This window comes from Mixophyes fleayi, chromosome 1, assembly GCF_038048845.1.
Source record: "Mixophyes fleayi isolate aMixFle1 chromosome 1, aMixFle1.hap1, whole genome shotgun sequence".
Lineage (NCBI taxonomy): Eukaryota > Metazoa > Chordata > Amphibia > Anura > Limnodynastidae > Mixophyes > Mixophyes fleayi.
In genome coordinates this window covers 63,879,778-63,887,277 of record NC_134402.1, presented here as the reverse complement: position 1 = coordinate 63,887,277, position 7,500 = coordinate 63,879,778, and the positions used below count along the sequence as shown (strand labels likewise).

The 7,500-nt window shown below is 45.7% G+C and overlaps 11 non-coding genes and 24 pseudogenes across 11 annotated transcripts; all 35 read right to left on the bottom strand.

Moving 5' to 3' along the window:
• The window catches only part of LOC142123786 (5S ribosomal RNA), a 119-nt pseudogene extending 41 nt beyond the window's left edge, over positions 1-78 (bottom strand).
• Positions 79-161: 83 nt separating this feature from the next.
• LOC142116682 (5S ribosomal RNA) lies at positions 162-280 on the bottom strand (annotated as a pseudogene).
• An 82-nt stretch (positions 281-362) lies between these two features.
• Positions 363-480, bottom strand: LOC142131659 (5S ribosomal RNA; annotated as a pseudogene).
• Positions 481-561: 81 nt separating this feature from the next.
• LOC142122838 (5S ribosomal RNA) lies at positions 562-680 on the bottom strand (annotated as a pseudogene).
• A 288-nt stretch (positions 681-968) lies between these two features.
• On the bottom strand, positions 969-1,087 carry LOC142120902 (5S ribosomal RNA; annotated as a pseudogene).
• Positions 1,088-1,172: 85 nt separating this feature from the next.
• Positions 1,173-1,291, bottom strand: LOC142126135 (5S ribosomal RNA). Its single transcript, XR_012685076.1, has one exon. It is a non-coding gene; the product is annotated as a 5S ribosomal RNA (ribosomal RNA).
• Positions 1,292-1,375: 84 nt separating this feature from the next.
• LOC142111604 (5S ribosomal RNA) lies at positions 1,376-1,494 on the bottom strand. Its single transcript, XR_012680978.1, has one exon. It is a non-coding gene; the product is annotated as a 5S ribosomal RNA (ribosomal RNA).
• Positions 1,495-1,577: 83 nt separating this feature from the next.
• LOC142114341 (5S ribosomal RNA) lies at positions 1,578-1,696 on the bottom strand (annotated as a pseudogene).
• An 84-nt stretch (positions 1,697-1,780) lies between these two features.
• On the bottom strand, positions 1,781-1,899 carry LOC142118439 (5S ribosomal RNA; annotated as a pseudogene).
• An 84-nt stretch (positions 1,900-1,983) lies between these two features.
• On the bottom strand, positions 1,984-2,102 carry LOC142118058 (5S ribosomal RNA; annotated as a pseudogene).
• An 84-nt stretch (positions 2,103-2,186) lies between these two features.
• LOC142137312 (5S ribosomal RNA) lies at positions 2,187-2,305 on the bottom strand. Its single transcript, XR_012687954.1, has one exon. It is a non-coding gene; the product is annotated as a 5S ribosomal RNA (ribosomal RNA).
• Positions 2,306-2,388: 83 nt separating this feature from the next.
• On the bottom strand, positions 2,389-2,507 carry LOC142112315 (5S ribosomal RNA). The gene has a single exon (XR_012681201.1). It is a non-coding gene; the product is annotated as a 5S ribosomal RNA (ribosomal RNA).
• Positions 2,508-2,591: 84 nt separating this feature from the next.
• Positions 2,592-2,710, bottom strand: LOC142119540 (5S ribosomal RNA; annotated as a pseudogene).
• An 83-nt stretch (positions 2,711-2,793) lies between these two features.
• Positions 2,794-2,912, bottom strand: LOC142130498 (5S ribosomal RNA). Its single transcript, XR_012686207.1, has one exon. It is a non-coding gene; the product is annotated as a 5S ribosomal RNA (ribosomal RNA).
• Positions 2,913-3,201: 289 nt separating this feature from the next.
• LOC142136706 (5S ribosomal RNA) lies at positions 3,202-3,320 on the bottom strand (annotated as a pseudogene).
• Positions 3,321-3,405: 85 nt separating this feature from the next.
• On the bottom strand, positions 3,406-3,524 carry LOC142112216 (5S ribosomal RNA). The gene has a single exon (XR_012681188.1). It is a non-coding gene; the product is annotated as a 5S ribosomal RNA (ribosomal RNA).
• Positions 3,525-3,610: 86 nt separating this feature from the next.
• Positions 3,611-3,729, bottom strand: LOC142118869 (5S ribosomal RNA; annotated as a pseudogene).
• An 84-nt stretch (positions 3,730-3,813) lies between these two features.
• LOC142121386 (5S ribosomal RNA) lies at positions 3,814-3,932 on the bottom strand. The gene has a single exon (XR_012683927.1). It is a non-coding gene; the product is annotated as a 5S ribosomal RNA (ribosomal RNA).
• Positions 3,933-4,016: 84 nt separating this feature from the next.
• Positions 4,017-4,135, bottom strand: LOC142113398 (5S ribosomal RNA). The gene has a single exon (XR_012681517.1). It is a non-coding gene; the product is annotated as a 5S ribosomal RNA (ribosomal RNA).
• Positions 4,136-4,216: 81 nt separating this feature from the next.
• On the bottom strand, positions 4,217-4,335 carry LOC142113915 (5S ribosomal RNA; annotated as a pseudogene).
• Positions 4,336-4,419: 84 nt separating this feature from the next.
• On the bottom strand, positions 4,420-4,538 carry LOC142120059 (5S ribosomal RNA; annotated as a pseudogene).
• Positions 4,539-4,622: 84 nt separating this feature from the next.
• On the bottom strand, positions 4,623-4,741 carry LOC142125908 (5S ribosomal RNA; annotated as a pseudogene).
• Positions 4,742-4,825: 84 nt separating this feature from the next.
• Positions 4,826-4,944, bottom strand: LOC142127830 (5S ribosomal RNA; annotated as a pseudogene).
• An 84-nt stretch (positions 4,945-5,028) lies between these two features.
• LOC142134234 (5S ribosomal RNA) lies at positions 5,029-5,147 on the bottom strand (annotated as a pseudogene).
• A 289-nt stretch (positions 5,148-5,436) lies between these two features.
• Positions 5,437-5,555, bottom strand: LOC142121869 (5S ribosomal RNA). The gene has a single exon (XR_012684018.1). It is a non-coding gene; the product is annotated as a 5S ribosomal RNA (ribosomal RNA).
• An 85-nt stretch (positions 5,556-5,640) lies between these two features.
• LOC142119883 (5S ribosomal RNA) lies at positions 5,641-5,759 on the bottom strand (annotated as a pseudogene).
• Positions 5,760-5,843: 84 nt separating this feature from the next.
• On the bottom strand, positions 5,844-5,962 carry LOC142114800 (5S ribosomal RNA). Its single transcript, XR_012681910.1, has one exon. It is a non-coding gene; the product is annotated as a 5S ribosomal RNA (ribosomal RNA).
• An 84-nt stretch (positions 5,963-6,046) lies between these two features.
• LOC142126113 (5S ribosomal RNA) lies at positions 6,047-6,166 on the bottom strand (annotated as a pseudogene).
• An 84-nt stretch (positions 6,167-6,250) lies between these two features.
• Positions 6,251-6,369, bottom strand: LOC142122244 (5S ribosomal RNA; annotated as a pseudogene).
• An 84-nt stretch (positions 6,370-6,453) lies between these two features.
• LOC142126977 (5S ribosomal RNA) lies at positions 6,454-6,572 on the bottom strand (annotated as a pseudogene).
• Positions 6,573-6,656: 84 nt separating this feature from the next.
• LOC142120361 (5S ribosomal RNA) lies at positions 6,657-6,775 on the bottom strand (annotated as a pseudogene).
• An 84-nt stretch (positions 6,776-6,859) lies between these two features.
• On the bottom strand, positions 6,860-6,978 carry LOC142120416 (5S ribosomal RNA; annotated as a pseudogene).
• An 84-nt stretch (positions 6,979-7,062) lies between these two features.
• On the bottom strand, positions 7,063-7,181 carry LOC142129519 (5S ribosomal RNA). Its single transcript, XR_012685863.1, has one exon. It is a non-coding gene; the product is annotated as a 5S ribosomal RNA (ribosomal RNA).
• An 84-nt stretch (positions 7,182-7,265) lies between these two features.
• Positions 7,266-7,384, bottom strand: LOC142118223 (5S ribosomal RNA; annotated as a pseudogene).
• An 83-nt stretch (positions 7,385-7,467) lies between these two features.
• Positions 7,468-7,500, bottom strand: part of LOC142135099 (5S ribosomal RNA) — a 119-nt pseudogene continuing 86 nt past the window's right edge.

Below are 7,500 nucleotides of genomic sequence, written 5' to 3'. Positions count from 1 at the left end.
GTACTAACTAGGCCCAGCCCTTCTTAGCTTCCAAAATCAGATGAGATTGGGCTTGTTCAGGGTGGTGTGGCTGTAGGTATTGGTTTCCTTCTGACCTACATCTCTTATACATCTCAAAACCAGCATTGAAGGAAGCCGGAACAAGAGAAAATAAAAAAAAAGGCCTACAGCATCTGGTATTCCCAGGTGGTCTCCCATCCAAGTACTAACCAGGCCCAGCCCTGCTTATCTTCCAAGATCAGATGAGATTGGGCTTGTTCAGGGTGGTGCTGCTGTAGGTATTGGTTTCCTACTGACCTACATCTCTTAAACATCTCAAAACCAGCATTGAAGGAATCCGGAACAAGAGAAAATAAAAAAAAGGCCTACAGCTTCTGGTATTCCCAGGTGGTCTCCCATCCAAGTACTAACCAGGCCCGGCCCTGCTTAGCTTCCAAGATCAGATGAGATTGGGCTTGTTCAGGGGGTGTGGCTATAGTATTGGTTTCCTAAAGACCTACATCTCTTATACATCTCAAATCCAGCTTCGAAGGAAGCCGGAACAAGAGAAAATAAAAAAAAGGCCTACAGCACCTGGTATTCATAGGTGGTCTCCCATCCAAGTACTAACCAGGCCCAACCCTGCTTAGCATCCAAGATCAGATGAGATTGGGCTTGTTCAGGGTGGTGTGGTTATAGTATTGGTTTCCTAATGACCTACATCTCTTATACATCTCAAAACCAGCTTTGAAGGAAGCCGGAACAAGAGAAAAAAAAAAAAAAAAAATCATACAGCATCTGGTATCCCCAGTTGGTCTCCTATCCAAGTACTAACCAGGCCCGGCCCTGCTTGGCTTTCAAGATCAGATGAGATTGGGCTTATTCAGGGTGTTGTGTCTGTAGGTATTGGCTTCCTAATGACCTACATCTCGTATACATCTCAAAACCAGCATTGAAGGAAGTCGAAACAAGTAAAAATAAAAAAAAATGGCCTACAGCACCTGGTATTCCCAGGTGGTCTCCCATCCAAGTACTAACCAGGCCTTGTCCTGCTTAGCTTCCAGGATCAGATGAGATTGGGCTTGTTCAGGGTGGTGTGGCTGTAGGTATTGGTTTTCTAATGACCTACATGTCTTATACATCTCAAAACCAGCTTCGAAGAAAGCCGGAACAAGAGAAAATAAAAAAAAAACTGCCTACAGCACCTGGTATTCCCAGGTGGTCTACCATCCAAGTACTAACCAGGCCCGGCCCTGCTTAGCTTCCAAGATCAGATGAGATTGGGCTTGTTCAGGGTGGTGTGGCTGTAGGTGTTGGTTTCCTCATGACCTACATCTCTTATACATCTCAAAACCAGCCTTGAAGGAAGTCGGAACAAGAGAAAATATAAAAAAATTGCCTACAGCACCTGGTATTCCCAGGTGGTCTCCCATCCAAGTATTAACCAGGCCCAGCCCTTCTTAGCTTCCAAGATCAGATGAGATTGGGCTTTTTCAGGGTGGTGTGGCTGTAGGTATTGGTTTCCTACTGACCTACATCTCTTATACATCCGAAAACCAGCATTGAAGGAAGCCGGAACAAGAAAAAATAAAATAAAACGCCTACAGCACCTGGTATTCCCAGGTGGTCTCCCATCCAAGTACTAACCAGGCCCGGCTCTGCTTAGCTTCCGAGATCAGATGAGATTGGGCTTGTTCAGGGTGGTGTGGCTGTAGGTATTGGTTTCCTAATGACCTACATCTCTTATACATCTCAAAACCAGCATTGAAGGAAGCCGGAACAAGAGAAAATAAAAAAAAATGGCCTACAGCACCTGGTATTCCCAGGTGGTCTCCCATCCAAGTACTAACCAGGCCCGGTCCTGCTTTGCTTCCAAGATCAGATCAGATTGGGCTTGTTCAGGGTGGTGTGGCTGTAGGTATTGGCTTTCTAATGACCTACATGTCTTATACATCTCAAAACCAGCTTCGAAGGAAGCCGGAACAAGAGAAAATAAAAAAAAACTGCCTACAGCACCTGGTATTCCCAGGTGGTCTCCCATCCAAGTACTAACCAAGCCGGGCCCTGCTTAGCTTCCAAGATCAGACGAGATTGGGCTTGTTCAGGGTGGTGTGGCTGTAGGTATTTGCTTTCTAATGACCTACATCTCTTATACATCTCAAAACCAGCATTGAAGGAAGTCGGAACAAGAGAAAATAAAAAAAAATTGCCTACAGCACCTGGCATTTCCAGGTGGTCTCCCATCCAAGTACTAACCAGGCCCGGCCCTGCTTAGCTTCCAAGATCAGATGAGATTGGGCTTGTTCAGGGTGGTGTGGCTGTAGGTATTGTTTTCATAATGACCTACATCTCTTATACATCTCAAAACCAGCTTCGAAGGAAGCCGGAACAAGAGAAAAAAAAAAAAATGGCCTACAGCACTTGGTATTCCCAGGTGGTCTCCCATCCAAGTACTAACCAGGCCCGGCCCTGCTTAGCTTCCAAGATCAGATGAGATTGGGCTTGTTCAGGGTGGTGTGGCTGTATGTATTGGTTTCCTCATGACCTACATCTCTTATACATCTCAAAACTAGCATTGAAGTAAGCCGGAACAAGAGAAAATAAAAAAGAAAGGCCTACAGCATCTGGTATTCCCAGGTGGTCTCCCATCCAAGTACTAACCAGGCCCAGCCCTTCTTAGCTTCCAAGATCAGATGAGATTGGGCTTGTTCAGGGTGGTGTGGCTGTGGGTATTGGTTTCCTACTGACCTACATCTCTTATACATCTCAAAACCAGCATTGAAGGAAGCCGGAACAAGAGAAAATAAAAAAAAAGGCCTACAGCACCTGGTATTCCCAGGTGGTCTCCCATCCAAGTACTAACCAGGCCCGGCCCTGCTTAGCTTCCAAGATCAGACGAGATTGGGCTTGTTCAGGGTGGTGTGGCTGTATGTATTGGTTTCTTAATGACCTACATCTCTTATACATCTCAAAACCAGCATTGAAGGAAGCCGAAACAAGAGAAAATAAAAAAAAAAAATCCTACAGCATCTGGTATTCCCAGTTGGTCTCCTATCCAAATCCTAACCAGGCCCGGCCCTGCTTACCTTTCAAGATCAGACGAAACTGGGCTTATTCAGGGTGGTGGGGCTGTAGGTATTGGTTTCTTAATGACCTACATCTCTTATACATCTCAAAACCAGCATTGAAGGAAGCCGGAACACGAGAAAATAAAAAAAAAAAAACCTACAGCATCTGGTATTCCCAGTCGGTCTCCTATCCAAGTCCTAACCAGGCCCGGCCCTGCTTAGCTTTCAAGATCAGACGAGATTGGGCTTATTCAGGGTGGTGTGTATGTAGGTGTTGGCTTCCTAATGACCTACATCTCTTATACATCTCAAAACCAGCATTGAAGGAAGCCGGAACAAGAGAAAATAAAAAAAAAATGGCCTACAGCACCTGGTATTCCCAGGTGGTCTCCCATCCAAGTACTAACCAGGCCCGGTCCTGCTTAGCTTCCAAGATCAGATGAGATTGGGCTTGTTCAGGGTGGTGTGGCTGTGGGTATTGGTTTTCTAATGACCTACATGTCTTATACATCTCAAAACCAGCTTCGAAGGAAGCCGGAACAAGAGATAATAAAAAAAAAAACTGCCTACAGCACCTGGTATTCCCAGGTGGTCTACAATCCAAGTACTAACCAGGCCCGGCCCTGCTTAGCTTCCAAGATCAGACGAGATTGGGCTTGTTCAGGGTGGTGTGGCTGTAGGTGTTGGTTTCCTCATGACCTACATCTCTTATACATCTCAAAACCAGCATTTAAGGAAGTCGGAACAAGAGAAAATAAAAAAAAATTGCCTACAGCACCTGGTATTCCCAGGTGGTCTCCCATCCAAGTACTAACCAGGCCCAGCCCTGCTTAGCTTCCAAGATCAGATGAGATTGGGCTGGTTCAGGGGGGTGTGGCTGTAGGTATTGGTTTCCTCATGACCTACATCTCTTATACATCTCAAAACCAGCATTGAAGGACGCCGGAACAAGAGAAAATAAAAAAAAATGGCCTACAGCACCTGGTATTCCCAGGTGGTCTCCCATCCAAGTACTAACCAGGCCTGGTCCTGCTTAGCTTCCAAGATCAGATGAGATTGGGCTTGTTCAGGGTGGTGTGGCTGTAGGTATTGGTTTTCTAATGACCTACATGTCTTATACATCTCAAAACCAGCTTCGAAGGAAGCCGGAACAAAAAATAAAAAAAAACTGCCTACAGCACCTGGTATTCCCAGGTGGTCTACCATCCAAGTACTAACCAGGCCTGGCCCTGCTTAGCTTCCAAGATCAGATGAGATTGGGCTTGTTCAGGGTGGTGTGGCTGTAGGTATTGGTTTCCTAATGACCTACATCTCTTATACATCTCAAAACCAGCATTGAAGGAAGTCGGAACAAGCGAAAATAAAAAAAAATTGCCTACAGTACCTGGTATTCCCAGGTGGTCTCCCATCCAAGTACTAACCAGGCCCGGCCCTGCTTAGCTTTCAAGATCAGACAAGATTGGGCTTGTTCAGGGTGGTGTGGCTGTAGGTATTGTTTTCCTAATGACCTACATCTCTTATACATCTCAAAACCAGCTTCGAAGGAAGCCGGAACAAGAGAAAATAAAATTGAAAGGCCTACAGCACTTGGTATTCCCAGGTGGTCTCCCATCCAAGTACTAACCAGGCCCAGCCCTTCTTAACTTCCAAAATCAGATGAGATTGGGCTTGTTCAGGGGGGTGTGGCTATAGTATTAGTTAACTAAAGACCTACATCTCTTATACATCTCAAATCCAGCTTCGAAGGAAGCCGGAACAAGAGAAAATAAAAAAAAAAAGGCCTACAGCACCTGGTATTCCCAGGTGGTCTCCCATCCAAGTACTAACCAGGCCCGACCCTGCTTAGCTTCCAAGATCAGACAAGCTTGGGCTTGTTCAAGGTGGTGGGGCTGTATGTATTGGTTTCCTAATGACCTACATCTCTTATACATCTCAAAACCAGCTTCGAAGGAAACCGGAACAAGAGAAAATAAAAAAAAAAGTCCTACAGCATCTGGTATTCCCAGGTGGTCTCCTATCCAAGTACTAACCAGGCCCGGCCCTGCTTACCTTTCAAGATCAGACGAGACTGGGCTTATTCAGGGTGGTGGGGCTGTAGGTATTGGTTTCCTAATGACCTACATCTCTTATACATCTCAAAACCAGCATTGAAGGAAGCCGGAACAAGAGAAAATAAAAAAAAAAAATCCTACAGCATCTGGTATTCCCAGTTGGTCTCCTATCCAAGTCCTAACCAGGCCCGGCCCTGCTTAGCTTTCAAGATCAGACGAGATTGGGCTTATTCAGGGTGGTGTGTATGTAGGTGTTGGCTTCCTAATGACCTACATCTCTTATACATCTCAAAACCAGCATTGAAGGAAGCCGGAACAAGAGAAAATAAAAAAAAAATGGCCTACAGCACCTGGTATTCCCAGGTGGTCTCCCATCCAAGTACTAACCAGGCCCGGTCCTGCTTAGCTTCCAAGATCAGATGAGATTGGGCTTGTTCAGGGTGGTGTGGCTGTAGGTATTGGTTTTCTAATGACCTACATCTCTTATACATCTCAAAACCAGCTTCGAAGGAAGCCGGAACAAGAGATAATAAAAAAAAAACTTCCTACAGCACCTGGTATTCCCAGGTGGTCTACAATCCAAGTACTAACCAGGCCCGGCCCTGCTTAGCTTCCAAGATCAGACGAGATTGGGCTTGTTCAGGGTGGTGTGGCTGTAGGTGTTGGTTTCCTCATGACCTACATCTCTTATACATCTCAAAACCAGCATTGAAGGAAGTCGGAACAAGAGAAAATAAAAAAAAATTGCCTACAGCACCTGGTATTCCCAGGTGGTCTCCCATCCAAGTACTAACCAGGCCCGGCCCTGCTTAGCTTCCAAGATCAGACGAGATTGGGCTTGTTCAGGGTGGTGTGGCTGTAGGTGTTGGTTTCCTCATGACCTACATCTCTTATACATCTTAAAACCAGCATTTAAGGCAGTCGGAACAAGAGAAAATAAAAAAAAATTGCCTACAGCACCTGGTATTCCCAGGTGGTCTCCCATCCAAGTACTAACCAGGCCGGGCCCTGCTTAGCTTCCAAGATCAGATGAGATTGGGCTGGTTCAGGGGGGGTGTGGCTATAGGTATTGGTTTCCTCATGACCTACATCTCTTATACATCTCAAAACCAGCATTGAAGGAAGCCGGAACAAGAGAAAATAAAAAAAAATGGCCTACAGCACCTGGTATTCCCAGGTGGTCTCCCATCCAAGTACTAACCAGTCCCGGTCCTGCTTAGCTTCCAAGGTCAAACGAGATTGGGCTTGTTCAGGGTGGTGTGGCTGTAGGTATTGGTTTTCTAAAGACCTACATGTCTTATACATCTCAAAACCAGCTTCGAAGGAAGCCGGAACAAGAGAAAATAAAAAAAAACTGCCTACAGCTCCTGGTATTCCCAGGTGGTCTCCCATCCAAGTACTAACCAGGCTGGGCCCTGCTTAGCTTCCAAGATCAGACGAGATTGGGCTTGTTCAGGGTGGTGTGGCTGTAGGTATTGGTTGCCTAATGACCTACATCTCTTATACATCTCAAAACCAGCATTGAAGGAAGCCGGAACAAGAGAAAATAAAAAAAAATGGCCTACAGCACCTGGTATTCCCAGGTGGTCTCCCATCCAAGTACTAACCAGTCCCGGTCCTGCTTAGCTTCCAAGATCAAACGAGATTGGGCTTGTTCAGGGTGGTGTGGCTGTAGGTATTGGTTTTCTAAAGACCTACATGTCTTATACATCTCAAAACCAGCTTCGAAGGAAGCCGGAACAAGAGAAAATAAAAAAAAACTGCCTACAGCACCTGGTATTCCCAGGTGGTCTCCCATCCAAGTACTAACCAGGCTGGGCCCTGCTTAGCTTCCAAGATCAGATGAGATTGGGCTTGTTCAGGGTGGTGTGGCTGTAGGTATTGGTTTTCTAAAGACCTACATGTCTTATACATCTCAAAACCAGCTTCGAAGGAAGCCGGAACAAGAGAAAATAAAAAAAAATTGCCTACAGCACCTGGTATTCCCAGGTAGTCTCCCATCCAAGTACTAACCAGGCCCAGCCCTGCTTAGCTTCCAAGATCAGACGAGATTGGGCTTGTTCAGGGTGGTGTGGCTGTAGGTATTGTTTTTCTAATGACCTACATCTCTTATACATCTCAAAACCAGCATTGAAGGAAGTCGGAACAAGAGAAAAAAAAAAAGAAAGGCCTACAGCATCTGGTATTCCCAGGTGGTCTCCCATCAAAGTACTAACCAAGCCCAGCCCTTCTTAGCTTCCAAGATCAGATGAGATTGGGCTTGTTCAGGGTGGTGTGGCTGTAGGTATTGGTTTCTTGCTGACCTACATCTCTTATACATCTTAAAACCAGCATTGTAGGAAGCCGGAACAAGAGAAAATAAAAAAAAAGGCCTACATCACCTGGTATTCCCAGGTGGTCTC